Genomic DNA, 17202 nt, shown 5'->3' with positions numbered 1-17202 from the left:
CCGAATTTTTGAAGTTTATTATGAAGGTCTAACTAATCTAGTATATCACTAATTCAGTATCTCGCGGACTTCTTCATAGATATTACCGAGATCCGAGTAAACAATCCATCTACATACACATTTCTTGATTATGTTTCAATTTCTCAACGTAAATCACCTAACGTCTTTTGTAGAAGAATCGGAAGTAACGAATATCTTGTGCACGTGTTATCCTACGGACGACAAGAAAGGCGTTATAGCGATCGTTAATGGTGGAAGGCTACAAAATAAAATCAATAACAACAAGCAAAATTAATGTTCCACTTACGAGAGACTGGTCATTTCATATCAAACCAATATTGAATAAAGCGAAATTAGCAGTGGGAGAAAAACACTGTGTAACACTGCTTTACACACTGGTGTGCAAAACTTAAAGACGAGGTGGATAAAATAACATGAGATATTGCATACTACATTGAAATGAATGAAAGCCCGGTATCATAGTACCGGATGCCTCCCATACGTACACAAGAAGCAAGATGTTGCATAGCATGTTGAAAGGGTGATAGTATGGTTCCCCAACACGAAATAGTTGAATCAAAGGGACGACATAGTGTGTGTCACTCAGTGAGCTGTTAGATGTATTGTGGTAGTGTACTAGCAGCAAAATGACTGGAGACAAATTTTTTGTGAGTTTACATGAAGACGTATAGTCGTGAACTAGAAGAAGGACGAAATGTGACGAGTATGTCACAGATATTTTCAGACAGCATTGATTTTTACGTACATAGGGAGGATTTCAAACCGTAATTAATGCTGGGCTGAGGAAGAATTCTGGTCGATCACAGTCAACTTCAGCAGAGAGCTAAAACTACTTTGCGAAGCAAGCAAGAATGGGTAGACGCCAAATAGCTAGTACAACGCAGAAACATATAATTTATTGCAATTCGCTTATTCTCAACCTCTACAGTGGTACACCGACTGCACTGAGTTAGTTTATCGTCTTACGGACAAGTATATATGGTATTCCATTTGACACCTGCACATCGGCGGCACCAGGAACATCTGTGCTGGGCTGAGGATTGTGCTCCTGTTCTCTTCTCAGAGGAGAGAAAATTTATCCTGTGTAGTGGCTCGTCTTACACACATCTGACGAGAGGTGTAAACACACAACGAGCTCAGGAATACTCTCAAGACGGTCATTTTAGTCTTCCGGTGTGGGGAGGTATAATGTTGCATGATCACACCAATCTCTCAATTATTATCACAGTATACTCACTGGTCAACGTTATTGTAACATTGTACTCATTCTCAACAGTCTCAACGCACTCAACTTGTTTTTATGGACAGTAACTCAGGTCTCATTAAACATAGCTGGTGGCGGAGCTACTGTATCGACAGCGTATTAATCGAATGGACCGGTGTGCATGTCCCTACGATTTGAATGTTATCGAGCACATTTGTGATGATACTAGGGACGTCTTGCAGCATGCCTAGGTAAATCAAGGATAACTAACCAATCGTCAATGATAAGGTAATGCAACACTGTACCACAATAACTCATCAACAACCATGTGAGTAGTTTGGAAGCATGTTATCGATAATGCATCACTATACGTGGTGACCACACTCGAAATATTTTAAGGACCATTTTACTCATTCAATAATTCCATGAGTTCATCACGAAACGTAGCGCTTTAAGTGCATGTTATTAATTAAATATAAAAATTCAAGTTTTGTTCTACTTGTAATTATATATCTCTTTCGATTGTTTACTGTATTACACTGTAGCACTACTTTATGGATGGTTCAAGTTTCATCAATCTGAATTACTTGGAAGTGAATTTACTTTCCTTCTTAATTTTTGCACACCACTGTATATGAGTGCCTCAAAACCACAACGGAATAAGTAACATTTTGGACGAAATTTGGATGATTTCATAAACGACATCTGGACACAACAAAGTTTATGTACTAAATTTTAAGCTCACTCTTCTCAGAAATAAAGTTTATATGTTGGTATCATAATGATTCCTACCAATTCATATGAGCTGTATTGTAGCTGTGACTTGACTTAGTTTCCAATAAGTTAACCAAGTTCTGTGTAAGCCATGGTCAAAACTCTAAATATTAAAAGTTGGATTTTGAATTTTTCAAAACAATTTGTTTGATAATGTAATACTAAATTAATTATATACGAAATTTAATGAATGTGATGATTTGCATTATGCCTTTTAATACAAAAAGCACAATCATAATTGCACCGTGTAACAGAATGTTGTATCACAGACATGACTCACTGTAAGGTCATAAATAATTTTCAAAAATAAATATAAACATTTATTATTATTATTATTAATATTATATTATTATTATTATTATTATTATTATTATTATTATTATTATTATTATTATTATGTGAGCGTATCATTGACTTACAACATACAATGACATCTGTTTTACGGAAACTAACAAATATAAAAAGCTGCCAGACGAAATCAAAAGATATGGAAATGCCACAATGTTATAGTAAGACCAATCATTATCACGGCTACATATATTGTTCCTAAAATGTTGTGATCCAACTGAAACAGATTAAAGCAAAGAAAATTTTAATTAACCTACAAAAATCAGTAATACTAGATACCTGTCATAGAATCAGAATTAAAAAAAAAAAAACACCTCAAATACTCTGCACTTGCCAGAGACGGCCATCACATTGTAAAGCTGAAACCGATTTAAACAAAGATACAATAATAATAATAATAATAATAATAATAATAATAATAATAATAATAATAATAATAATAATAATAATAATAATAATAATAATAATAACTCTAGGTTCAAGGAGTACGTGATTGAGATGTGTTCCGTCGGCTGAGTTTCGACTGCATTTTCGTATCACAGGTCATTGATAGTACGCCCATAATGCACTCATTTTACTACCTATTTTATGAGTATAATGATAGGAAAGTGAAACAAATTTGAGAAAAACAGAAAACAACTTCAAAGCAAGCATGAAATAAAATGTATGATGTATATTATAAATTTTCAAAACAGTTTTTTCATTTTTCGTGAAGAACGTTTATCAAAACAAATAAAGCAAACCAATGCGAATCTGTCTAAGCTGAGATACTGGGGAATTATTTACAGATATTATTTCGTAATATAACAAAGTACAAAGTTTAGAGATGTCTTCAATCATGATGGCAGTTTTGCTAGTAGTCACTTTTGAGATATTATTTCACAGAAAGACTAAAACTCACCACAATCGGGACTGTAATTTTTGAAGATTTACTACTTATTGAAAATGAACTAAAACACTGGCATACATTGCCTCTCTTCATTATCTTTTGATAACAATTTCTTAGGAAATCACAAAAATAATTCATTTCGCTCCATTGTATAATAATCTGGATTTTGTCTTCAATCAATGCAGTTTATTGTATTCGTTCTTTTCCCGCAAGTGTCTACATATAAATGAGATTTTGACTGAAGAGTCCGAATTACTAATAATTTCATCTCTGTCAGTTGACCTGAAACTAGTTTTGTGCTTATACGTTCTAATGCTTAGAATCAGAAAACCCACTTTCTGATACACTGAGTCTGTAGATGGAAATGCTCTCTTCATGAGCATTGTTTGTGAATGTGTCGTAGAATCTCTTGCTACTTCTGATCATTTGTAAGTGGCTAAATGTGACCTGTTTTTGTGAAGTAATGTTACTTTGGTAAGAGTAAGACGTTATCAAGCCCTAAGACTCGGAACAAAGCAGCATATGATATTCAGAGAGGTAGTTCTTTGTCATTGTCTCCGAGATCAATAATAAATTTCAGCAACATCTTGCCCTGCGAAATGAAAGATTTGTTGTACTCTTACACTGTCTCTCTAATAACTCCATAGAGATCCCTACAATAAAAAAGACGTGGAACGAAGATTACAGTATAAAACATCCTTTAGGAAATAGATACCGATAAAAAAGGTATCTATCTTCAAGAGAAAGTTTTATTATTTTCGTTCCACGTCTGATTTATTGGGGGAATCTGTATGGAGTCATTATAGAGACGCAGGTCCAAAAAATTATGCAAGTAAAATATGAAGAGAGACATTATGAATTAAGGTAATACAGGATAACCACTTCTAATCTCCACATCCTATTTCTCAATTTTCACATTGATGTGGATTATTATTTTTTAACTTACATGATTATCTATTATATACGCCAGTGTAGACGTGAACCGTACAAACCAACTGTAATATTTTCCATAAGTAGAAGCTTTGCTTTGTATATACTTAAACACAAACAAACTATTTGCTGAGCAAAACAATATATTCACATAAAAAACTACATGCGTGTTACAGTTTCGCCAACTAACATTTTGGCTTCATCAGACACTATGAGATACATGAGAAACGTGCAGTCTTATATACACAAAAGAGCTGAGACATCTTGATTCTGATTGGCTCCTGGCAGCAGCCAATCCCCTTCAAGTATTCTAATTTGTATTTCCCTATACCGAGGCTTCCTATTTGTTGTAAATTACACACACATAAAAAGGGGCGATTTTAGCACAACTAATCTAAACTAACAAATAATTGCCATAAATAATTAAATAATTATATAAATATATATAATTAAATAAATAAAAATACACATAAATAAATAAACAGATAAACATACAATTACGCATATGCTTAAAAAGACGACACACACATACAGTATATACACATACACTATAGAACCACATATATATATATAAATATACCATTACATATATACATACACGTATAGAGATAACTAATCTAGACTAATATATACATAAACACGTGTGAGACAATCAATATATATATATATATATATATATATATATACAACAACCATAATAGATATGTGTATTCCGAATCTTATATTTTAAGCTTTTTTAACAATCTATTCCACTGTTGGTCGATGATCAGTCCTGAGTTCCAGTTCATAGCTTTATTACCCTCCATTTCTATAAACCGTGCCTCCTTCCATTTCCTAACTATGCTTCTTTCTTCCTCGCTTAGAATTTTCACTTCATTCCAATTAACTGAATGTCCCGTGTCCCTTACGTGTTTGTAGACCGCATTTTTGCTCCTTTCTAGCCTAACGTCATCCTTATGTTGTCTTATACGATCTCTTAGTCTCTTTCCAGTTTCCCCAATATAACACATATCACACTCGCCGCACTGAATTTTATAAATAACTCCTTTTTTCTCCATCATTACCCCTTGTTCTTCTTCTGTCTTCTTCCTTCTTTTTTCCCTTATTACTTGCAGAAGCCTCTTGCTCCCTTTTCTGTAAGTTGAGATGCCCCCCATCTTCTTAAGCATTCTTTTAATGATTTCTGTTTCTTCTCCCAAACTTTCTATCCCCCACCACATTTTTCTTCTTCCTTCTATTCCTCCTTCACTCTGCTCTCCTTCTCGGCTTCTTTCTTCTTTTTCTTCGTTTTTCTTCTCCCATCTCCTTCTGTATTTTATCCTCTTTCTATCGTATCCATTATTCTCCAGCTGCTTATGGAATGACTGTATAGTCTGTTCCGCCTTGTCTCTTTCACTGCTTATTTGCTTAATTCAATTCTCCATGTTAAGAATGAAATTCCTCTTGGTCGAGTAATCTACATCACTTCTGGCGTGGCAATAGTTTCCCGACGCGCAACTTTTTTGATACCATTCTGTGTATATCACTCCTTGTTTCCTCCTTATTCTCATATCCAGGAAAACTATAGCCTCTTCCTTTTCTACCTCTAGCTCCAGTTGTATGCCTTTCTCTAGATCCTCAATTTCTTTTACAAACTTTTCCAATTGCCGTACAGTTCTTTTCCAAATCCCCAAGCAATCGTCCACATATCTAGCAAAAAACACTAATCTGTCACTTCCTTTCATCCTTACTTTCTTCTCCCAGTCGTTCATAGTAATTTCTGCTAGCACTGGACTCAACTTGGAACCTATGCTTAGTCCTTCCTTGATTTTCACTAACTTTCCACCTATAACACAATAATTGTTATTCCATATAGTCTTCAGGGTCTCCTTCAGTCCTTCTCCGCTCCAACCATTGATCTTCCTGTCCTTCATCAATTCAGTGATGACTTTAACAATGCTGTTTCTTCTTAGACTTGGAAACATAGCCTTCACATCAACACTGAACATGATTGTTTTAGCTTTGCTCTGTCCTACTTCCTCCAACCTTCTTCTTAACTCAACCGAGTTTTTCACACTGCTACTGTCTTGTTGCCTCCTTAACATTTCCACAGCCTTCTTTAACTCCTCCTCCAATGGTTCAAATATATTTCCTCGGCAATCTAATACTGGTCTCAGTTTTACCTCCTCCTTATGGACTTTTGGAAAACCTTTCATTACCGGTATCCTACCTTCTTTATTAAGACCTCTTTCAAAACCTGCTTTTGTTAGTGATACTAAAACTTTTTCTTTAATTTCCTCACACACAGATCTTTCACCTATCACCTCTTAAGTATCATCACAGATCTCATTCAATTTTTCTTTGTACCATTGAAGCCATAGACCAGTATTAGATTGCCGAGGAAATATATTTGAACCATTGGAGGAGGAGTTAAAGAAGGTTGTGGAAATGTTAAGGAGGCAACAAGACAGTAGCAATGTGAAAAACTCGGTTGAGTTAAGAAAAAGGTTGGAGGAAGTAGGACAGAGCAAAGCTAAAACAATCATGTTCAGTGTTGATGTGAAGGCTATGTTTCCAAGTCTAAGAAGAAACAACATTGTTAAAGTCATCACTGAATTTATGAAGGGCAGGAAGATCAATGGTTGGAGCGGAGAAGGACTGAAGGAGGCCCTGAAGACTATATGGAATAACAGTTATTGTGTTATAGGTGGTAAGTTAGTGAAAATCAAGGAAGGACTAAGCATAGGTTCCAAGTTGAGTCCAGTGCTAGCAGAAATTACTATGAACGACTGGGAGAAGAAAGTAAGGATGAAAGGAAGTGACGGATTAGTGTTTTTTGCTAGATATGTGGACGATTGCTTGGGGATTTGGAAAGGAACTGTACGGCAATTGGAAAAGTTTGTAAAAGAAATTGAGGATCTAGAGAAAGGCATACAACTGGAGCTTGAGGTAGAAAAGGAAGAGGCTATAGTTTTCCTAGATATGAGAATAAGGAGGAAACAAGGAGTGATATACACAGAATGGTATCAAAAAAGTTGCGCGTCGGGAAACTATTGCCACGCCAGAAGTGATGTAGATTACTCGACCAAGAGGAATTTCATTCTTAACATGGAGAATAGAATTAAGCAAATAAGCAGTGAAAGAGACAAGGCGGAACAGACTATACAATCATTCCATAAGCAGCTGGAGAATAATGGATACGATAGAAAGAGGATAAAATACAGAAGGAGATGGGAGAAGAAAAACGAAGAAAAAGAAGAAAGAAGCCGAGAAGGAGAGCAGAGTGAAGGAGGAATAGAAGGAAGAAGAAAAATGTGGTGGGGGATAGAAAGTTTGGGAGAAGAAACAGAAATCATTAAAAGAATGCTTAAGAAGATGGGGGGCATCTCAACTTACAGAAAAGGGAGCAAGAGGCTTCTGCAAGTAATAAGGGAAAAAAGAAGGAAGAAGACAGAAGAAGAACAAGGGGTAATGATGGAGAAAAAAGGAGTTATTTATAAAATTCAGTGCGGCGAGTGTGATATGTGTTATATTGGGGAAACTGGAAAGAGACTAAGAGATCGTATAAGACAACATAAGGATGACGTTAGGCTAGAAAGGAGCAAAAATGCGGTCTACAAACACGTAAGGGACACGGGACATTCAGTTAATTGGAATGAAGTGAAAATTCTAAGCGAGGAAGAAAGAAGCATAGTTAGGAAATGGAAGGAGGCACGGTTTATAGAAATGGAGGGTAATAAAGCTATGAACTGGAACTCAGGACTGATCATCGACCAACAGTGGAATAGATTGTTAAAAAAGCTTAAAATATAAGATTCGGAATACACATATCTATTATGGTTGTTGTATATATATATATATATATATATATATATATATATATATATATATATTGATTGTCTCACACGTGTTTATGTATATATTAGTCTAGATTAGTTATCTCTATACGTGTGTGTATATATGTAATGGTATATTTATATATATATATGTGGTTCTATAGTGTATGTGTATATACTGTATGTGTGTGTCGTCTTTTTAAGGATATGCGTAATTGTATGTTTATCTGTTAATTTATTTATATATTTATTTATTTATGTGTATTTTTATTTATTTAATTATATATATTTATATAATTATTTAATTATTTATGGCAATTATTTGTTAGTTTAGATTAGTTGTGCTAAAATCGCCCCTTTTTATGTGTGTGTAATTTACAACAGATAGGAAGCCTCGGTATAGTGAAATACAAATTAGAATACTTGAAGGGGATTGGCTGCTGCCAGGAGCCAATCAGAATCAAGATGTCTCAGCTCTTGTGTGTATATAAGACTGCACGTTTCTCATGTATCTCATAGTGTCTGATGAAGCCAAAATGTTAGTTGGCGAAACTGTAACACGCATGTAGTTTTTTATGTGAATATATTGTTTTGCTCAGCAAATAGTTTGTTTGTGTTTACGTACAAACCAATACATACTTTAACTCAATAACAAAATGCATAATTGTTATTTTGCGATTCATTTGCAAATTTCGTACCCTATATTAATAGACGTCCTTTCAGACCTGACACTTCTTTATCTTTGTTTATGTACTAAATTTCAGGTCGATCAGCGAATTTTCTTGTGCAGAGAAGCTGCGTTCGTCATTCCCGGAGAAAATTCTCATTGCAGTGAATAATTCGTGTTGTGCTATTGATATTAATGAATCATACGAAATATGAACAAAATTATAACGCGTTTTCAGATAGTTGACTGTAACAAAACTCACCTCTAACGGTTAGCTGTTTCTTGTAGAGGATTGATCCCATATATTACGGTTATTAAAGGAAACATTTATTTGTGAAATATGAATCAAATTGGCTGATTCGGGAATCATTTGCAATTGTTTCAGAAACCGTTCTGAAAACATTTCCGGAATGATAAACAAACTACCGTAAATATTTTCAGGATACATGAGTGATGTGATATTGACAGAAAATATTTATCTATAAAATGTAAAAATATTGTAATATCCAAGTGGGTAGAGAAATAACAGTCCAGGATTTTAACCTTTCACCTAATTTATTTTATAAGAATATTCCAAAATAGTCTTTGTTTTTATAAAGTGAATATCTCAAAATCTTCCTCCTTATAGCAAGCGAGGTGAAGGAAGAAAACATCTTTTACACGGGAACCCTTTAGCTCAAACACCATCTTCGCCTATTCAATACATCTTTGAGACGTCTTCATCTATGTACTAAGTTTCAGCTCGATCGGCTGAGTATTTTTATTGCAGTGAAGTGTAACTGTTGCACTCGTCGTTCCGTGGGAAAATTCTTCTTGCAGTCAAATTAATAATTTTTTCGAAAAAATTCATTTTGGAGTGCATTAATATTATCTGAATTATTTTTGCAATAAGGAAAACGAAATAGACTTAATGAAAGTCGCGAAATGTGATCCATCGGTATATTTATTATAAGCTTAACAGGCTGGAACAATGTTACTATTATAAATAACGGAAATGTTTGTAATAATAATAGCACCAAAGAGATTCATTGTTTATACATTGTAATTCCATAATTCCAAATTATCCACTTAATCATATATTTGGACACACGTTTCTTTCTCTTACAGATCTACATCTTATCTTCTTACGAACTACCCAACCAAAGAAATTTTTTCTATCCTTACATAAATCATGAAGAGGATCCTAACATTGTTGCAACGGTATTTGAATCAATTCCAACTGTTAGTTCTGAATCCATCAGGGGACTATCTGTGAGCCAGAGGAAATGTGTCTTTAGAGACGAAGTAAAATTGTCTTTGAGTAGTTTTTACTCTCCAGTAGCTTGTGATATGCATTTTAAGTACTTAGATGCTTTGGAAACGTGTCGTTGCTACTTACCAGGATTTTTCAATACAGGTTAGTTTTAAAAAATTGCAAGACTAAGAAAAGTTTCATTTGGATATCTATGTTTATTTGCTGGTATTTGTTCCTTGTGGCAGACTTAAATCTTGGTTTGCTTCTACTTAAACAAGTCTCTACTGTGGTTGAACGTGTTGTCCCTGTCAGTTTGTGAATATTTCAAAGTAAACATTCACCATTACTTAAAAAATAACAACCCCTCAAGTTTCGCTCTCATTGTTATTGATACGAAGTAATGAGAATAAAGATGCTTCGATTAGGCTGTCAGGTGAAGAGTCAGTGTAGTGCCAGGAAGCTATGTAGTATCTTCAAAATTTTGGATATACGATCTATCCTATAAAGTTACTGATAATGAGTTAGAAAAACTGTACCCTCTTAGATATCAAATATCCCTTTACCAATTCACTAATGGTACAAACAATCCCGGTTTAAACAACATTTACAATAAGATAAAATACACCATCACACTCTCCAAGAATTTCGAAGACACTATCGGCGACGAACCACTTTTACAAATACAGAATCTGTGAACGTGATAGAGAAATGCAGGAGTCTAGATCTGCTACAAAAATGGATTGTTGTCTGTCTACGGACACTTTCATTGCATTGACACCCGTCAGGCACGTAGCCAGGATTTCAAGAGGGGGGGGGCGGTCCATGACATGAAATACTGTGGCCATCACACCAGGGGCTCGATCATTCTAAACTATTTTACTGAAACATATATTGGTTCGTTTAGCCAGGATTTCGTAACGGAGGGTGTGGGGGGTGACACGAAATTCTGAAGGCCTAGGAGCTTGATCAATCTAAACAAGTTTACTATCAACATATATGGGTTTGTTAGGACAATAAAATGACAATATGTTGGCAATTATTTCAATAATAAACTATGAAGAAATCTCGAGTAAAATAATAATAATAAAAAAAACGTATTGAAGTTTTTATAATATTTACATTCTTCCTCAGTTTATTCAAATATAATAATTTTCCTTTCATTATGACCTCAACTGTTATAAAAAGTACATATTCACTATTATAAAAACTACATACTCAATAATGTCTTGTAAACTATATTACAGTATCTGCGTTCCTTTCTCTGTTGAATCAAATGCTAACAGAACTTTCCACACAAATTTTTGTTTTTATTATCCCACCAACTACCGTCTATTCCAAATGATAAATTAAAGGAGCAGTAGAAAATATTTCTTGAAATAACATGTTTGATACTGCAATGATGCGATGACGAAATTATAATAAAAAATATCCACGCTGTTACACAACGGCACTATGCTTTCGGAAGCTTGAAATCTCCCTGATAGTAGCAGAAATTCTGATAATTCAGTAACTTTTCTTGTGATTTCCAATTCCCTGACTCTTCCAGGATATCTCGCTTACCTCGCCACCATGTATTGCAAATAATACAAATCTGCTCATAAGAAAGAGTAATCAAAAGCTTCCTGTAGTTGTTTTTATTTTTAACGTTGATTCTTCTTTTTCTCATTTCATTTTGTTTAATCCTTCCTTATTTTCTTTAATTTCTGGTCTCGAAGGAGGGGGGTCCGGACCCCCTTGGCTACGTGTCTGCACTCGTCATCTTATTCATAGTGACTATATGAACAATCATTTTGCCTACGCGCTTTGCTTCAAATTGCAAAGGGAATGAGAGCACATATGCTTTGGAAACCTTCCAGCATATGTGCAATACAACTAATGGTTTCACAAAAATGTGGTAGCTCATATTGCCAAGTATTAAGAATAAACTTCCAGACCCTTGCACCTATATGCTATTATACTTAATCACACAGCTTGCGAAACACGCACAATTGATTCGAAAATATTATTATTATACTCATTTTGTTTTTCGAAGAAATTCAAATTACTAGCACGACCTTCCCATAAACTACAATCCACATGCCTACTACAGTATATATGTTTTATGTTGAAAACTGTATTCTAATATGTGTGTCTTCTAAGACCTATATTCTGTCTCCTAATAAATATTGTTTTGAGACAGTGTACGCTGCTTGTTTTTAGAAGAAAATGCTACAATACGATTTAAAGCTATGTCAGCGATAGTTAACTAGCAGAGTTGCTTTAATGAAGTAATCAGACGAAGAGTATTTTGGGAGGAGGCACCAGTTCTCCAGTAGCCAAGTTGACAGAAATCATTCTGATTGGTACGGTATCTTGAATATTAGTCCCAGGCATGGTGAGAGTGACTTTCATGGCTGAAATACTGGAGTTGGAAAGCACCTCTCTTTTCTGTCCTAGTTTTTTGACAGTAGAAAGAGAATATATGCACGATGGTGTTTCGCAAGTCAAAATTATAGTTCCGCAAGTAACATACCCACCATTCGATTCTCCGGGACGGGGATGGCTTGGAAAGGACTGTTGGACAAGAAAGTAAAACGTGGAGAACATAGGTAAGGAAAGAAACAAATGCAAGAAAAAAAGGTTTAGGATAAAGAATGGAACGTACGTATCATAGTACAGAGAGGAAATTTTGTAATCTTAAAGATCTGCTGAATCAAAAAAAAAAAAAAAAAAAAAAACTTGATTCTCTAGGAGTTTGTGAAGTTATGTGGGACCATAATGGGATGTTGAACAGCTAAGGATATAGAATGATTTACTCAGGTAATAAAAAGAGCAGCCACAATAAAGTAGAAATAATTCTCGGTAAGCGCTTAAAAGACAAGGTAGTGAAAGTAGAATTTGTTGATGAGAGAATTGTGGTCTTAAGACGTAAAGGGAAGAAAGATCTAACAGCGATACAGATATATGCACCGACGACTTCACGTATAGCCACTTACAAAAGTATCCCCCCCCCTGAGTGCTGTAATTCCATTACGTGGGGTACATGTCATTTGCAGTTGTGAGAACGCCTAGCCAGATGCAACCTAACTTACACGTAACTTTTCTCGGCAATGACAGCAGTTGGTAGACCTGATTGAGGTGTTTATGCAGGTAAAATTGTAAAGTAGGTGACTAACGAAACATTCTCCATTCTGAGATCAATTTCTCTGGTTCAGAGCGTGTTGTCCAATGAACATCATATGTTAATCTCAATATTGATGTGTATGTAATGTATTTTTTCATTATATACTGTATATTCAAAGAAATAAAAACACTGATCACATATGAATCAGAAAATGCTTGCAAGTAGCTAAAAACATCAAATCTAGAATAACTGCTGGAAATAACTTCGTAAATGATTGCCTCCATTGAGAGACCTTCTCCAATTCTCATTCAATATCTTTTTTTTTCTGGAGTAGTGAAGATCTTGCTTGTCAGACTAAGTATGCATTGAAATTGAAATTGAAACAGAAACACTTGAAAAAGTTTCAACGTAGCCGGGACTCGAACCCGGGTCTACCGAATAGAAGATGAATGTGCTAACCACTCACCTACCGCGCCACTTAATCTTCCACCAAAACTAATAACTAGATAAAATGGTTCCACTGAAAAATATAAAGAAGATACTCAAATATAACAAAAAGGAACAAATATAAATAAAAATATAAGAAAACATAAGCAACTTGTGTGAGTGTCTTAATTTCCTCGATATTTCTTTGTTTAACTCAAAAAGAAGTTATATAGACGTTCCGCGACGAGGAAAATATCACAAAATTTTCTTCCAGTTGAGGCTACTTCATCAGCAGAGCCGTAACTTATGAGGGGGCAAATATCCCCCAGAGAAGCTCCCCGCCTCTCGAGAGGGCCCATTTTGAGACAAATACTTCTTACTCCATATACGATACGAACATGAAATTAGAAATGAAGCATCAAATAGTGTCGCTACATTACATAAACAAAACAGCACAAAATAGGTAAATAAAACAAAAATGAGATATGGACCCATATCAGTAATATTTATTCGTATGGGTTTGAGATTTATCAATAATGTCCCCTTAATAATTTTGTCATGTATGGAATGGGCCCAGGAGTAAGTAACGGAACCGCAGACCTTCCCGTGCGGGAGGACCCACAGGCTCCGGTAGGGCAAATAAAGATTAAGAAAACGTTGGAGAGAGGGGGCCCAATAATTAGAAAATCAACTTTTTCTAGGGGCCCAAATAAGCTTATTAATGGTTCCCCCCAGAAAAGAATCTAAGTTCTGCTCTGGTCGTCCGTTGCGGGGATGGGACCGATTTACATTTTGTCTATACCATAACTTGTAATTACCAAAGAAGAAAACACGACACAAAATATTTTCACATTCCTTCAAGTGTATCAACAAGTGTAGAAATAGACAGTTCTTTGTTTATGTTCCATAACTACTCTTCATTTTCTTATGTTCATAAGAGGAATTTGTGGCATATTGAACCGGTGGCACTAGCCGAGCGATCCCGGGCGTAGGGCTTCTGATCACGGGGCGCAATCCACTATGGGTTCGAATTCGTCTGAAGAGCAAGGTCGGAATTTTAATTGTTCTCAGTATTTCTATGTTTGTGTTCCTGTAGTGTTTGGAATACGTCGAAAAGTCACGAGGTGCCAGTGGCGAACACTACTCCGGTTGGAGCGATTTGTTTAAAAAAGCTGTGAGTGCAGGAAACTGCCATTGCAACCCCTTGTGTTCACATCCCGTCGTGGTAATTATTTTTTTTTCTTAATGGGAAGATAATGTTATTGTAATTGGTATTGTATTTATGACATTCCTTTATTATTATTGTTGTTATTATTATTATTACCACAATGGAAAGAAAAAGTAACATAGTCGAAGGTATTCGTAGGAACAGAAAAGATATGCTCTATGACAGATGTTTCATAGGTTTACACATGAACGCAATAATATTATTACTTATGGATTTACAGATAGAATTATCATTTTATGACAAGAAATATAATATAAAGATGTGTTTCGCCCTTCTTCTAACTAGAAAGGAGAGGTGACATATTAAATAGGATTATTCTCCTGGCTAGCGATCCCTATTTTAAGCTCGATCACTATTTACAATTTATGCACAGCTATGAATAATTCCTTGGAACTCATTTTTGACGCATACTACAGCAGTAAGGACGTGTTTAGCCCTTATGTGTTCATCAATTCTTCTCCAAACACGTTACTTTCCAGACAGTTACAAAGGTTGATACGGATGACGCAATTTTCTGTTGTTGGCATTTCACGTGTAAAACAAGTTGTCTCAACTCTTAGACCCAGGGAAATTGATTATTTTTCATGTTAGTATAGATCACAAGTATCACTTTTGTACATTATAAAAATTTACTGGATTGTCACAGCCGGAATCGAACTCGCGTCCCCAACATTACGAAACTAACGCTTAAGCAACTACTCTAAGACATCACTGCTCTAGGAGAAGAAAAAATTGGAGCTACAATAAATTCAGTAATTACACACTTTTACGATTCCAGCGTAATAATGCTGAAACTTTCTAATTTCAGTCATGATAAAATAGTAAATTATTATGCAGAAAGAATTGTCCAGAGAAGTCAACTTTAAATTGACAACTCATATGCCCGGAGGCGCTGTCGTATGCTCCCCCTCGGGGCCTTAATTTTTCACGGCACGGCATTGGACAGATACTTTTATTGTTTGAAATCTGGTGTTTCAGGGCACTGGAATATTTTTTAAAGTTATTAATTTATCGAACCTTTCTTAGTACCTTGTTTCCTAATTTTACGCGTTTTACTCACTTTTACAGTTTTTCCTTGTGTCAAGTAAAATAATAAAATATGGGAACATACAATTTAAGGTTATTCCATTTTCTATGTGGTGACAAATCCATGGTTGGAGTCTGTCAGTGGGTCAAATTGATCGAGTTTTGAGAGTGAGTCAATGGGTCGTGGGTCAACAGCGTATGACCCACTGCGACCCACCATCCACCGTGACCCATGCGACGCACCGTCCGCCGTGACCCACCACTTACTATAACTCACTCTAACCCACCGACCATCTCTGCACACTGCATTGTAGACAACATCTTCTGACATGACAAAACGCCAATAAACCACAAAATCACTCCCCCAAAATATATTAAATTGCCTATATATGTGATTTGATTACATTAAGGTGAGTCAAAAAACACTAAAAAGTACCAAAAAAGTATCCCGGAGGGGACTCGAAACACCAACCTTATGATTACTAGGCCTCGGAGACGATGAGGGAGACGTCGCTTGTAAAGGTATAGATCGAGATCTTTTTAATTTGGACAATCAGAGTGCTCTTTTAACCGTACGTATGAGACGATAACTGTTTGAGATAAGATAAAATGCGTTTGCCATGTAATTTTATAACACAATGACGCATGTCTATTTACTTTATATCATAGCTCTCCCATACTTAGTTTCTAATGATCGACGACAGTTGTCATCTAAATTCATACAGTTATCGCACTCAAGATTTCTCACTTCATGATGTTGAGGCAGTGGTCATTTTGGAACAATTCGTCAGGAAAAAATAATATATAACAATAACCGCATGCGCATGACTGGCGATAGTTCGTGTTTGTCCCTTCGTGATTCCCTGTGACGAATCGAAGGAGCGCGGACGAAAAGTCCTCGTTGCTACGCGGTAGTACCTTCAACACCCCGCCGCGAGATATGTGTTTCAACTGGACAAAACCCTACCGGCAGTGGGACACTAGCGGCAATCCTTCGACTCATCTCTATATTGACGAACGACGTTTTCCCGCAAGTGGGCCACTAGGTGTTGTGGTATCGAAGACATTTATGGCATCGGAAATTTCCATGATTCATATAGCCTCTCTGCTGAAACGGAAGTTAAACTCAAAATCAACTCAACCAAAAATAAAGTGCTTCGCATTATATATCCATATACACTTACCATGCGTTTTATAATAATTGCTGAAGCTTGTTTATTATATGGAGCGCTTAGAGCACGGGGCAATCGACCGGTAAAGTTGTGATAAAAATAGACATAAAATTTGTAATGTAAGCTTCTGTATGTTGGTTCAAATTTCATCTGTTTTTCCACTGAGAAGTATCGATAATTCAACTAGGAAATAATTATACCATGATAATTTAATTGAAATTCATCGTAATTTTGCTCATGACAAGCACTTTACCATTTTATATCGTAAAGATCAGATCTATCATTATTGTAACAGAGCGGTGGTTGAGCGATTGATCGTAGAAATTCAAACTCCGATTATTTAAGATTTGACAAACTGGTTTTAT

General features: G+C 35.5%; 1 protein-coding gene across 2 annotated transcripts in view; it reads left to right on the top strand.

The window, feature by feature from the left end:
• Positions 1-17202, top strand: part of LOC145691960 (uncharacterized) — a 78614-nt gene that overhangs the window by 49083 nt on the left and 12329 nt on the right. The window contains exon 2 of one of the 2 annotated variants that reach the window (XR_014132598.1): positions 9756-10044. The exons of the other annotated variant lie outside the window; for it this stretch is intronic. The gene's annotated coding sequence lies outside the window, so the exon portion shown is untranslated. The remainder of the gene's footprint in view (positions 1-9755; positions 10045-17202) is intronic. 2 annotated transcript variants of the gene reach the window in all.

This window comes from Thermobia domestica, chromosome 8 (genome assembly GCF_964235325.1).
Source record: "Thermobia domestica chromosome 8, izTheDome1.hap1.1, whole genome shotgun sequence".
NCBI classification, from domain to species: domain Eukaryota; kingdom Metazoa; phylum Arthropoda; class Insecta; order Zygentoma; family Lepismatidae; genus Thermobia; species Thermobia domestica.
Note: the sequence above shows the minus strand (reverse complement) of the source record. Positions and strands in the feature narration are given on the sequence as shown.